We start from the raw sequence: 15,160 nt of genomic DNA, 5'->3' as shown, positions 1-15,160 counted from the left end.
TAAATACGCACTTTGTCAGGAGAATCGAACAAAAAGCATGCACATTTCACTCTCTGAGTGAGGTTTCTGCTCCTAAGGACCCACCCATTAGCAAATGACAGCTATTCATATGATAAGGGAATGGTGATTCAGTGATCTCTATTGGGTCACGGTGTGGCGAGAAAACCTGTGGGGGTAGTGGGCCACAAAGACATTCCAGGGCCATTACGTAACGGCCATTTCCTTTGTCTGAGGCGTCCCAGGTCTGTTTACACCTAACTCATCAATATGCATTTGTAAGGACACAAGTTTGGAGAGGCACAGGTCACTCTGAAATTATAAATATGTAGTAGTGAAACCACACACACTTTCTGAATGCTAAACTCATATATGTATAGCCAACAACACATGTTTACAAGGTTCAGAGTTCAAAAGTCTCGGTCCGAAATCTTTACAATGTTTTTTTGTACAAATTCTGAACACCTCTGAATGAAGGTTTTCGTAAGGGTGATTTTACATTTTATTTAAATACAATTTTATTTTACTACATTCCTTTTACTCTAATGTTGTTATTGCTGATGTCTTCTATAACATAATCATATATGCCAATTGTGCATCAATACTTTTAGTTAGGGGAAATATACAAAAACATCAAGGCATGTGAGACTTCCTAAAAAAGTCAAACAGGCCTCTGTCCCTGAAGGGCTAACCAGCGCTCCAGCGCGCTTCCCTCGCCTGCGTCTCCTCCAAACTAGTTAGGAGGATTCAAACTAGCCCAATAAGGGCACACACATTTGTTCACTGAGGAAGCAGAGACGTGGTTTCCATAAATAATATACGTTTTATTAAATAAACCACCTGATAAAATATAAAAACACAAGAATTTGTAGCTGCAGGAGAGAGTGAAAAGGGGCAACACAGCTGTTGCGGCAACAACTGAATGTCGCTGAGAGGCTAAGCAATGGAGATTCACTTAGGTGACGCACTTCCAACAATTCCAATGTCCGCTCCGAAGGTTACGATTTCTTCCATTTATTTATAGGCAGATAAAACATCTTCATTGAACAGGACCGCAGATAGAAAGTGCAAGTACTTCTGTGCAAAGTGGCGATAATAAATATACATAAAATTCATCCAGTAAGCGTTTAGTTAGTCCATAAAATCCATATCAAAGTTCCAATAGTCAGCATTTTGAGCGGTCAACAAAAACTGTGCTCTCCCTACTCACCCCCTCGCCATACTACCACAGGTGCCCAGGTACATATATTCATTCATGAATTCCTATGCCAATACCCACGTGACTTGCATACACACCCACCAGATACCAAAATAAAAGCACCAAAGCACAGACTAATTCAACCATGGCATATGGCCGCTATAACAGCCAATAGCACCACAGACAAGAAACTAAATATAAACTGCACTGAGGTTTACCAGTAGGGGCAGATTGTTAGGTAGCAAGGGTAGTACCTCCTGGTCACACCAGACATGCTCCACACACACATGCACACATACCTAGTAAGGGTGAAACACGTCAAAACACTCAACAAGGGCGATACTACCACCACTGGGGTTTACCACCTGACCATACAGCAGAGTGGCAAATCAGAGCGTTGCTAGGAAGGAGCAAGAGGCAAAACAGCAGCATTGTCAGCCACCAAACGAGTCACACACAGGGCCAGGGGAAAAGCATGCTGGCATCCTACGACAATGTAATGAGCAGTGGTGGAGGAAGTACTGAAGTTTAGTACTTAAGTAAAAGTACAAGTACCCAGGAAAATAAAAGTAAAAGTACTACATCAACAATCCTACTTAAGTAAAAGTAAAAAGTACTTACTTTTAAATTTACTTTAAGTATTAAAAGTAAAAGTACTCACGCAATGGGTTGTCTCTCAATGTCTAGGCTGTGCCATTTTGATGAAGAAATAGCTACTGGTAATAAATGCCTCTACAGATGTCACTACTAGTAATAATTATAAGCAACAACATTTGTTAATTGGAAAGGTTGGTGTACTTTTTGTGCCTACCATCTGTAATACTGTTCACACTATATCTTACAATTCTGCGGATGACAAGTTATCTACCAGGGATTATTTGCAAAGTTAATACCATTAAGCCAAACCAATAAAGACACCATGTGATATCTTTAAATCTTTTATTAAATTGTAAACGTGTAAAAAAGGGAAACATGGAACATAAAAAACAAATGTAATTGTAAAACTGGACAGAACAAGGCACGCTAGCTTGACATAGCTAACCTACCAGCTTTATCTTACCATTACGTTAAATATATAATGAAGATACAATCATGTTTTTTTTATGCTATTGCTGTATGTCACCATGCATTTAGCTAGATAACATTATAATATCATGTCAGTAAACAAATTAAATACATATATCAATATTCAAAAGTCAGGGACATTAACTTAGCATAGCAATCACTCTGCTTACCTCGATATGCTACTTTAAATTTGAGGGCGAATTATTGAAGGCTAGCAACTCCTTTTTTTGAGGGAGACAGGAAACGCATTGAAACCTCCAGGAGTCATTCTTGGGGCCTTTGAACTCGAACATATATTTTAAATAGGGCCAAGGGTGGCTCGTATCAGAGGGCTCAGTTGAGGCTGACTCTGGATCCATGTTGAATAGGCAGTAGTCAGGCTGTCTGTTGAATGTTCAGGTATAACATGCAAAGCTACCGCTAGTGCTACTGCCAAACGCGCACTGTGATGTCGTTGGAGTTGATAGAGCCACCTGATTGGTTTAAACTTCCAAAACAGCAACGCAATCCATAGTTTTGTTTAGGCAACATTTTGGCGAAACTGTGTTCATAAAATGTAACGAGTAACAACACATATTGTAGAAATGTAGCGGAGTAAAAGTATAGATGATAGCTAAAAAATGTAATGGAGTAAAAGTAAAAAGTATGCACTATTATTTTTACTTAAGTAAAGTACAGATACGTGAAAATTGACTTAAGTACAGTAATGAAGTAAAAATACTTCGTTACATTCCACCACTGGTAATGAGCCAGTTAGCACCTACTTAATGGCTAGATAAACATTCGACAATTCACACGTATTTGATCACTCCATTTTGCATATTTAACGCAAAGCAAATAGCGGAAGTGATAAAGGACAATCTTACATTAAAAAATGTCATGAAAACATTGCAAAATGTATTAATTAATTTTATTCTCGGAGGATTCAGAAACTCAGCTTACCCCTTTCCAGACTTCCAAAGCAAGGAAAAGTCTTGCGGTGTGCAACACCAATTATCGCCCCATCAGAAACAATACTGAAAGCAGTAGAGGAACCCAAAAAATATTAACTTAAATAGAGCAGGGATTCGGGGAAGTTCACTAAAGCTTTATTTTCGACATTGTTACACAGGGAACGGCTACTGCATGTCAATTAGCTAAAACACAGGGTATAATGAGTGGGTGAGTAGCTAACTGCACAAAACAGACGTGCATACACAGCGAGGACCCGAACATACCTGCATGCAGTGTATAGTGAATGTACAGTGCCCTCCAGAATTATTGGCACCCTTAGTGAATATGAGCAAAACAGGCTATGGAAAAATGTCTTTGCTGTTTATCCTCTTGGTCTTTCGCTCAAAATATTCACAAAAATCTTACCTTTTCATTGAAGTAAAATTATTGAAAGAAAAAAAAAATGTTTACAATAAAAACATGTGTGCCACAATTATTGGCACCCCTAGAAAATCTTATAATTTAAATTTAACTGAAGTATATTTCCAATCATGTTTTACATTTTTAAGTTCACCTGTTTGATTAGGAACTAATCGACCAAACTAGAATTAGCCAGAGACGAGCGAACTGGTGGACTTGAGTTGGCAGCAACAGGTACTATGAGCCTTTGTCAGCACATGCAGAGACAGACGCATGCCCAGATGGCACCTTGTTGCCCATTTATAGTGCCAATGATCTAGTGTATGTGTAGAGTAGACAGGGCGGGGAGAAGTAAACAAGCTGCGACGTCAAATAAAACTGCTCTACTACACTACCAATTAAACTAGTTCATAGTCAGGTTAACTGAGAGGTTCTCAATCTGGAGCATTCCGTTCAAAACAGTGACACGTTACTTTATCGTAATGAAAATGTGTTATCTATCCCATGATGTTTTTACCCGATACATTAATAGTGTAGCGATCTCTGTCACTAAGCGGAGATTGATTATTTAAATTATGACTTTATTGCAGAACATAAAGGCTGTTATAACACAGGCTATTAACACGTTAATTACTGTGGCTGCTTCCCACAGAACAGCGAGCACAAAGACTTGTCCTCTTATCCAGGTGTCCCCGCCCCTTGGCTACTCTGCCAGCCCCCGCATTGCATAGCAACCCGTACATGAGCTGCAGCGACTGACAGAGAGCAAGGACACAGGTACACAGACCATCCAATGACATGAACATGAACACATTAATTCAATGCACACACATATGTTGTACCTCTGAACTAGTGAAAAATAACCACAAAGTCATTCAGAGTTTTCTTCGTCAAAAAGAATGGTGTTTACTCGACAATCACTCAAAGACAGAGAGAGAAACCCACGATTTCCCCTGAACTAATATCTAGAGACTCAAACAATCGATCCTCAGATCATGGATTAAGGCAGAATAACTAGAAAACTGATGACTTTATCAGAAACATAATATTGGCTGAATGAATTAAGTATCTAAGGCACATTAAGACCATTTAAACATTTAACATTCTCGAAAAGCCAACTATTTGGATTTTTACCATGTAACAAAAAAAGAAGTATTATCATCACCGCTAAACAATTCTCATTCTCACGCTGTGCTCCATCTGTGTCATATGTTGATATATTATCAAAAACCTGAATCAAACATTTAAAGCTCACACACATTACAGCAGTGTATCAAACACCTTAACACACATTTAAAGCTCAATTTAAATCGATGTTTGGATCATAATAGCTGCATATGCCAGCTGAATGTAACATGTAACACACTCCCCCAAAAAATAAGTGTCGTCCCGACATCAACACATTTTTTTTTTCTTTTTACAATTCTTCGTCTTCTGAAGACCAGTGTGACTCAGGCTGACTGAAAGTCAGGGGTCACCAGGAGGCAATGCTCAATAGTCCATAGTTACAGTCCATCAATGGTGACTGGCTATAGTATAAGCAGTCACTAGAAACAGTCCATAGGTGATCATTGACCACAGTAAACAGTCCATGAATGCTGCGTGAGCCGTCCATAGGTCACCACTATACATAGGTGAAGACTGACAACAGTAAACAGTCCATTAATTGCTCATGGTTTCAGTCAAAATCTATTCTAGTGTGTATGCTCATGCTTGCTGGAGTCCATACATCGGTGGTGGCTGGACGTAATATGGCTGTAGGGGTAAAAGCCATGGGACCATGAATGGTGGAGGGTAGACCTAGCCTGACGATGTCATACTCATAATTCTAGTCAGAATATGAGTCTGATACCGCTCCATTGGGCTGTGATTATGGGGCGTGTTTCAACCGAACCAGGAGAAAAAATGCCTCTTCGCTCAATTGGTTACCTACAACCAATCAGAACAACGTAGTATGTGACCAGGGCCAGCTGATAAATTCAACTTTTACTGGATCCCGTAGGAAGGAAGGCAAAAACATCTTTTCGATTGACAAATGCCTTGATCGCGTTTCTCTGTTCCTCTTTCAAAATGAACGCACTGTCAATGTTTAAATGGACTCGAATCTATACATTTCAGCTCTCCAGTGGCAGCCATGTTTGTTGAAAACGAATTCAACTTGTGTGTTGGTGACGTGCTTGATTACTTTACTGTTGATGATCTGTCCATCATCGTATAAAGCCCGCCTTGACAATTTGATTGGTCCGGCAATTTCTGTCCGAAAATAATTTCTCCCCAATGGAGTAATGCCAGACCGAACTTCCCGACTTCAAATGTTGTGGGCGGGGCTAAGTTCGGTCTAGTATCCAGGCTAGGGTAGGCCGGCAATACCTGAGATGTTGGCTGAATGCTGTAGCAGGATGGGATACCAAGCTGATCATAGGTCATGCGCCTTGGTGCATGCCTCTCCCTTGGTGGTCGCTGGCAGAGGGGCTCCGCAGGTTCAACTGTATCATGTGAGGAGGGGGAGGCCAGTGGTGAGTGCTCATCAGGTAGGCCTTGGTCAGGTACCCCTTCAGCAGCAGGGTCATTGAGGTCCGCCAGTGGATTTCCCTCAGGGACAGGGTGTGCTGGGGGTGGTGGAGCAGCAGCTGGAGCCTCTGGCCTCTCCTCCCTTTCGGTGTCCACGTGTTCAGATGGAGTCGAGTCATCCCACAGATCATGTCCCTCAGTTGGCTCTGTGGGGACATGGGGCAGTTCATAATGAAGTTCATACTCATCTCCACTGTCCTCATCAGACTCCTGGCATTGGGCTACTGAGTGGTGGTGATCTTTGTGTTTTTTCTTTCTCACTGACTGAACAGGTGTCTCTAGAGGCAAATAGTAACAGGGCATCAGCAAGTTTCTGTGTAAAACCCCTTTCTGGCTTCATCTCGTATATTGGAAGGTCAGAGCCCATTTGCTTAACAACTAGGTGAATTGTGTCCGCCCAATAATTGCGGAGTTTGCCTGGGCCTCCCCTGGGTGTCAGATTCTTAATCAGGACACGCTCGCCTGGTTGTAGGACTGCGCCCCTCACCTTGGTGTCATAGTATTTCTTACCCCTTTCTGCTGATTTCTTTGCATTTTGTGCAGCAATGGCATAGGCCTCCTCCATACCTCGTTTCCACCTTTCCACATAATCTCTCTGATTGCGGGAACCAACTTCTGTGTGCAGCCCAAACAATATGTCGATAGGCAGCCTTGGTGATCTGCCATACAAAAGGTAGAAAGGCGAGTAGCCAGTTACATCACACCGTGTGCAGTTATAAGCATACATCAGTTTGTTCAGGGACTCTTTCCAATTTGATTTCTGTTTTTCTGTCAGTGTTTTAAGCATTTGCAACAATGTTCTGTTCATACGCTCCACCTGACCATTCCCCATTGGATGATAGGGTGTTGTCCTTGATCCGGCCACTCCACTCAATTTCTTTAACTGGCTGAACAGCAGTGGCTAACATATTTTCAGGATCAGTTGTGACTGAAGCAGCAGTGAATGACCATGTCGAAGGGGAATTTCCTGTACCTCTATAGCCTGTATGGCAGCAGTGACTGTTTTAGGCAGAAGTTCCTCTGTGCATTCTCTCATTAGCGCATCAGCATCCAGTGGCATCCTTGACAAGGCATCATGGTCATTCACTGCTGCTTCACAACTGATCCTGAAAATATGTTAGCCACTGCACCAATCAGCCCTATACCAAAAGAGCAGTTAAGGGAAACACAAAAAGCCGACCAAGTAATCTGTCCTGTGTTGGAGTTTAAACTGTAGGGTTCCAAGCCAGCTGTCAATGAGCTGAGGACTTTCAGCTCACAAAGAAAATGCCTGTTCAGGGAATGGGACAAACTGACAGTAGATGACACTATTGCTCTTTCCTGGTCTGTACTTTATGTTAAAGTTAAAATCCGCTAACTCTGCGACCCACCTAGATGTTGTTGCATTGAGTTTCGCTGTTGACAGGATGTAAGTGAGCGGATTGCTGTCAGTGTATACTGTGAAAGTTTGGGCATAGTACAGATAGTCTCTGAACCTATCAGTGAAGCCCATTTTAGAGCTAGGAATTCTAACTTGCCAGCATGGAGATGATAGTTCTTTTCAGCTGCTGTTAATGTCCGAGAGCCATAAGCAATAACCCTAAGCTTGCCACCCTGCTTTTGATACAGTACGGCTCCCAAGCCTTGATGTGAAGCATCAGTTTGTACAATGAACGGCTGAGTAAAGTCGGGGAAGCCTAGTACTGGTGGGTTGAGCAGGCAGTCAATCAGCTGTTCAAGTGACTGTTGGTGTCGGTGTGTCCACATGATTGGCTTAGTTGGGGGGACAACGCAGCTTGTTTTTTTTAGGTACTTTTTGGGGGGTTTTACCCATTTTTGCTTTGGCCAAGTATGCCTTACTGGCGTCATTTGGTTCTGCCTTCAAAAGGTCATATAAACAACAGTTTTTTTTTTTTTTTTTAAATCTTTGATGTACTGCCTGTAGTACGTGAGTAGACCGAGCATTTTTCTGAGCTGGCCGACAGTTTGCGGTCTGATATCCTTCAACGCTCTGACTGCTTCAAAATCAGCTGGATCAACTTTACTGCCCTCTGCAGACACTATTCGACCTAGATATCGGACTTCATGTTTGAACAGGTCACACTTACTTGGCTTAAGTTTGATGCCATATTCCCTGAGACGTTGCAGCACTTTCAGTACATCATCCACATGATTGTTGAACATTGTAGGTGGTCTCACCATAGACTACATTACCCAGAGGTCCCTTATCACCTTTCATTCCTTATCTACATTTCACTGACTCAGCATTGGCCGCAACAAGGTCATAAAACCGGGTGACGCATTTTTGCTTTATAACCGCGCCAAACCCGAAAATCTCTCTCTCTCGCAGTGGTTTTTGCAGCAGTGAATTCCATTCACAAATAGAGATACCCTACAGAAGAAATCTCATCAGGACAAAGGACGACACGACGACGTAGCCCATAGAACTTCTGATCAAAGTTCCAATCTACTTGAAATCGTTAGTTGCAACCTGAGTTTTCATCGGTAGTACTACACTGCAGCCCAGCAGTTTATTGAATACGAGAAGGCGACCGGTTCCCTTTTTCATCCATTCAAGTCGAAAAAAAGAACGTTCATTTCCCTTCGAGACTCATCAGTCCACCAGGCCGAGTCCAGTTGACGAACTGAAGATAGAAGGAAGATTCCGGTTACTTCCCCAACGTCTGCGTCCCACGCTGCTCCACGGAAGACCGCAGAAAACATCTTGATCGCTATGCAAGAGCGATCGAAGTAAGGCTAATATCTGGCCAGAGCTTAGTTTTATATGTATGTTTTAATCTATGTGATAAGTGTTGTTATTTATTTCGTTAAGATTTAAATGCAAACTGAAATTCACAATCTACACGGTCTGTGACCGTGGATAATCTTGCTGGGTTCTTTTGCTAATGTTAGATAGTTGTTTATGCACCATCTCTCTATCTCTCTCTCTCTAACTCCCTTTTACATCACCACCTGAACATATACACGTCTTGTATTGAATTAAGGCCTAGCTTGGATTTAGCCCTTAAGGCAAGAATCCTTTGTTCAGGCATTCTTTACTTTGCGCACCTTCCCCCAACTAAATTTGCGCCACAGAGTTCAGGTCTCGGACCCGCAGCCGCATCCAGTGACCATTGGTGCCTGACGCACTCTTGACTTCACGCACACAGCATCTATCGCCTGTGCGCTTGCGCATAGCCTCCCTCTCACTTTCCCCATCTCTCCATTGAGCGCGCGACCGCGTTTACTCGCAACTGCGCATACCCACACACGCACCCGCTCACACACACACACACACACAGACAGAGATGAGGAAGCTAATGCACCCTTCTCTGCATTGCTGAAACAGACTACCTCATTCCCCAATTCCACTTTGTGCCTTTCTCAATTGTTTTACTCCAGTGTGTACTGTATGTTATTATACCTGATTTTATATTACTATTAATTACCGTTAGTTACTTTTAATAAATTGTTTATTTTAGACTTAAACAATTGTCTTGCCTGTTATTGTTCCAATATTCCACTGAGAGCCATTTTCCGCCAATCAAGTACTTCAAATGCCTTCACTTCTCTGGTTGTTTCATGAAGTGTTATAGACTTAGTAGTGATATTGTAGTATGATAGTATTGTGATACCATACTTAGACTGTAGCATAGTGGTACAACTAGAGCTTTTCATTGTAAATACTAACAACCTACAACAACCTACAACATCTTACTAAAGACAAGTGTGTCATCCAAATAGGGGACCCAGATGTTGTCCCTAGGCCCCTCCAGACATTCTTCCATACACCGCTGAAATTCCGCGGGTGCGTTTATTAAACGAAACGGGACCCTGACCCACTCATACAGCCCCCATGGCGTGACAAAGGCTGTGAGTGGCCTACTTTGCTCTGACATAAACCCCTGATGATGATATGCTTTCCCCTGGTCTAATAGGGAAAACCAGGATTCGTCACCAAGACTGTCCATAATGTCCTGAACCCGGGGGATGGGCTGACGGTCAGGCAGGGTTTTTCTGTTCAAGTCTCGATAATCTCTGCACAACCTGAGCGTTCCGTCTTTCTTTCAAACACACACAACAGGTGACGAGTATGACGAGTTTGATTTTCGAATCCAGCCCTGTGCTATCAAATCATGGAGGTAGTCCTTCATCTCCTGGTACAGGGGGCTGGGCACTGATATGTATGTTCGTCTCACTGGTTTAGTGTCGTTCAGGGAAATGGTCATGCGAAGACTCTCAATGCAGCCAATATCATTGTCTGATTTTGAGAATGAATGACATTCCTCTTTAAGCATCTGTCTTACTACCACTCTCTGACCCTCATTAAGATGACTTAAGTCTACAGGTGGATCCCACCGGTCAGTGCTGTCTCTTGTGGGTGCCACACTTGTATGACTCACATTCACTGATGTTGCCACTTTCTCAAAAATCTGGGCGGGCAGTACTGTCATAACAGTCTGCACTGTACTAATTAAAGTGCCCCCAGGCAACACAATGGCATGGCTAGTGTGGTTAGAGACGCTCATCGTAACAACTGGGCAAACATTCTTCTTGACTCTTACTAACATGTCATGAAACTCAAGGCCGTCTGGCCAATGTGGGTTCAGGTCTGGCTGAAAAAGCAAAGTAATATCCTCTTTAAAGGGCTGTGTGACTACACGACAATTAACGTCAATGGCCTTCATTCTCGAACATTTTCTGAAGTTTCTTCTGAAATGTTTCTTACGGGCTTCGGAAAAACAACGTAAGCAAAAGACATCCGCCAAATTCATGCACGCTTGAAAATGCGGTCCTACGCAGCAGAAGTTTTCTGGGCTGTGCTCCCCCGGAAGAGTTTTCTTAAATTGAAAGCGCGTTCTCGTGCGCCTGAATTTGCATACATACACGCCCTGCCAGCTCCTTATAAGGGCACGCAACCGTAGTGACGTGTGCAGTCGGAATCGACCGAATCTACACGAAAGCAACTCGTAAACGAGTCATGTCAAAGCGGTTTCGTGTACATTACATTTAGTCATTTAGCAGACACTTTTGTCCAAAGCGACGTACAAGGGATAGAACAGTCAAGCTACGAGCAATAGAGACCTAGTGTAACAATAAATACTACTTTACATAAGAAATAGAAAAACGAAATAGGAAATAAAAACGAAGTGCAGGAATGTAACTGCTATAAGTGCAAGTTAAGCACTAGTCGAAGTGCCAGTTAGGAAGGGAGGTGCTCTCTGAAGAGTTGGGTCTTCAAAAGCTTCTTAAAGGTAGAGAGGGACGCGCCTGCTCTGGTAGTGCTAGGCAGTTCGTTCCACCAACGTGGAACTACTTGAAAATTCTGGATTGCCGTACTTGCACAGACGGCAGTGCCAAACGACGCTCACTAGACGAGCGCAGCATTCCGGTGTAGTCCTTTTATTTATTTTATGACATCACGGTGCCTCGAAGAATCATGACTATAGGCCTACATGTGAAACGTAATTGTTAATGATACTTTAATCCGAGGATCTGTAGAGTTGATGTGAACGCAATCACCAACGATTTCTCACAAATTAATTAACACGGAGAGTTTTCTTAAATGCGATTCCTCAAAAAACCACAAGATGGCCCATGGGGCCATCTTGTGGTTTTTTAAGGAATCGCATTTGAGAAAACTCTGGCCGAGTTACGACTGCTATTTCGAGTTCGGAAAGTCTTCTGAAGTTCAGAGCAAATCCCAGATGAGAGAACTTTCATGAATGCCGAATGTTGTCCTAAATCCAATTCCCCTTAAATTCCTCTTAAATTCCTCTTAAATTCTTCTTAACTGCGTTCGAGAATGAGGCCCAATGTTACTATGCTGTGGCACTGTCACCCGCTCTCTACTAGTTTTTACGACATACTCACTGACTTGATCCGCGCTAACAGTCTGTATAAATGCCTTAACTTTTTTTCTTTTAAGGTTTGGGAAAGCTTTTCTCACTGCATGGTTCTGCCTGTTCTTCTCAGTCTTTGTCAACATATGCTCAATAACATTGAAGCCTATGATGGGGTGAGACAGATGCCGACCTTTCATTACAAGCACTGGAATGATCAGTTCTTTTGCCCGCTCTGTTTCAGTAGCTAGTTGAAAACTAATTTCAATCCATCCCAAATATGGCATTTCAGTTCCATTTGCAGCGGTCAGTATCAGATTATCAGGTGAGTCAATGATCTCAGAAACATCCTTTAATCTTGTAGATGGCAAGTATTCCTGTTTCCATCTCTCATCAATGATTGACACTTGCGAACCTGTGTCCCATAAGACTTGCACCTGGTGGCCATTCAGAAAACATTCAACAAGACATTGCCTGCCAACTAGTGAGGCAACTTTGTGGGGGTGAGCAGGTTGAATGAGAATTGGTGGAGCTTTGTAGAAAAAGTGTTCATGGCCATGTGACAGTTGCATGCATTCTTCCTTATGTGCAGCCCAGTGTTGCTTTTGATAAGTCTTTGTACAATATAGTGTCTTTTTGCAGGATGAGCACTGCTTCATTTTATCAGGGAAGTTCGTACTGCCACAATTTGCACATTTCCGGGACTCTCTGCTTGCTATGGTTAACACCCGCCCCTTGGTGGTAACCCTTCCCTGTTTAAAGGAGTCTCTCCTGTTGATCTACTCTCTCTGAATTTGCACCCTGCTTGGAAATGTTCCCCACTTCCACATCGGTAGCAATGCATGCAGCGTTCATTTGTTCCCAACCGCTGGCAAGCGAAGCATTTTTGGGGGTTACGAGAAGGGTAACTGGGATACTGGTTCGAACCATACTGGATTGGGAAAGGGGCTTGAGTTTGGGGCAGGTTGAACCCATACTGTCTTGGAGCAGGGGTTTGGGCTGATGAAAAGGTACTGTATGTCTGCTGCGGGGGAGCGGGGGGCTGGAGATTTCTGTCCGGCCAAGCTACAAATGGGGCGTCGGGCTGTGGATGAAACCTAGTCTGCTGCAGTGTCTCTTTTATCTGAGCTATCTCTGCACTAAGACATTTTAAAGAGGCTAAACCTGTCTTGAGCTCTTGTATCTCTGTTAGCAGTCCCGGGGAGTTCCTAGTTTTTGTTTCCTTCTCTGAGCACTTAGCAGGTGGTGTGTCCTCTAACTACTGCTCTAACACTTGTGACAGACTGTTGCGTGTTCATTTTGTTTTTGTTCCTTCTTTCGTCCTCAGTAGCACAGGCAACATTTTACTTCTCTAACAGGAGCTCATCTGAGGTCTCAGGGCCTCATTTACTAACAGGATTGCGCCTGTTTCAGGCGTAAAATAGCGGGTAAAAACCTAAAACCGTATTTATCAAAGGTGGCGCACTTTAGATTACCGCTGCTGGGAGTGTATAAGGGAAAGTGGGTGTTCGTCGCAAAGAGATGGGAGGAGATGTGTAAAGTGCGCCTAATTATGTACCCTATTAGTAACGAAACAAGAGGTGTTTCAGCATGACATATCAGCTGCGAAATGAAAACTATGTGCCTGCGAGAAATTGGAAAAATCAGAAATGTTATTTTTTTTTAATGTTTATATTTAATATATCATTTAATATAGGCATATACAAAATTGCACCAGCTAGCTGTTGGGCCACGCTTTACCCAGAATTGCCGGTCATTGAATGGTTTACATTAAACCGTATTTTCACCCATAGTTCAAGCAAACCAAACGTCTGAAAATTTCAGTTGTCCCTGCCCTGTCCACGTAAGGGGTGTCGTGTATTCCTACCAGACTATTTAACGGGATGCTATGGAGCAGTTGACCTGGCTATTAACTATCCTAGCTATCTCTAGCTTAGGGAACCATATTAACAGTTTGCAGTTGCCTGTGTGTGATTAACTCATGTTAATATGTGTGAATATGAACTTGTGAACATAAACTCGTTAATATGAAGCTGCACAGGCACCCTGAGGGGTAACCATAGCAACCCAGAAACTCAATGTTCGCTGAAAAGTTGAATTTCCCAAAATCAGCTCACCAATAAAAGACAGTCTTGAATTCAAAGTGATCACAACTTTTAATGTGGACGGAAGGGCTAAACGGAGAAATATTTATGAGTTTCTATATTTACCTGGGTTAGTTTGCTGTAACCTCGTGAACCAAAAGCTCTAATTTAAATTTTAGCTCATCATCCATGGTGGAACACGTAGGCTCTTTCTTCCCTATTTTAATAACACTAATGGGCGGTGTTAGGCGCAGATGACGCGACGTTAGGATGCAAAATACCGTGCGTTATTTGCGGTTTGGCAAAGGCACAGATTAAGCTGCGGTCGCAATGTCAGTAAATGAGGCCCTCAGTATCTAGTAGCAGAGGCTGATATTGTCATTCTGAAGCCCAGTGAGAAGTGTGTGCAGACTGATGCGCTTGACTAGGGCCGGGTCATGCTTGAGTCCTGATTCTGATTCTTGGGAAGCAAACAACACTTTCTGCCTCAAATCGAAAACGCGCATAAGGAAGCTCAGAGGGGTTTCTTTGCTATTCTGTGCTTCAGTGGTCAGCTGTTTGAAAAGCTCTGTAGCACCCTTCTCTTGGAAATGTGCGCGCAGGATGCGTCTGAGAGTGGGAAGTGTCAGCTGGGGTCTTCCCTCCAAATAGCTACGCAGTTGTAAGCCTGGAGAAATAGCTCTAATAACAGCATTGAATATTTCTATTTCGGGGTAATGTCTTTTCAGTCCATTTTCAATCTGATGAGCAAGGCTAGAAAATGTCAATTTATCCTTCTGACCTGCTTCACCTATTTGGCCTGAAATTTTAAAATCTTTGCGCCAACATGGGCTTGGCTGGTCATTAACGGGCCGACGTGGAGGTTCAGGACCAGTGGGGCTAGCAGGGGTGATTGAATCAGTTTCGTCGTCTGGTTTCTTTGGGGTTTTATTTTGGTCATAATCTGTATTTCCCAATTCTGTAATTTTATCTTTCAGCGCTAGTATTTCAGACATGCCATCGTCTTCTAACTCTGCCACCTCTTCTCTTTCCAGGTGTTTCATTACGTGCGTCATTAGCGACATGCTGGT

This window comes from Clupea harengus, unplaced genomic scaffold (assembly GCF_900700415.2).
Source record: "Clupea harengus unplaced genomic scaffold, Ch_v2.0.2, whole genome shotgun sequence".
Lineage (NCBI taxonomy): Eukaryota > Metazoa > Chordata > Actinopteri > Clupeiformes > Clupeidae > Clupea > Clupea harengus.
Note: the sequence above shows the minus strand (reverse complement) of the source record.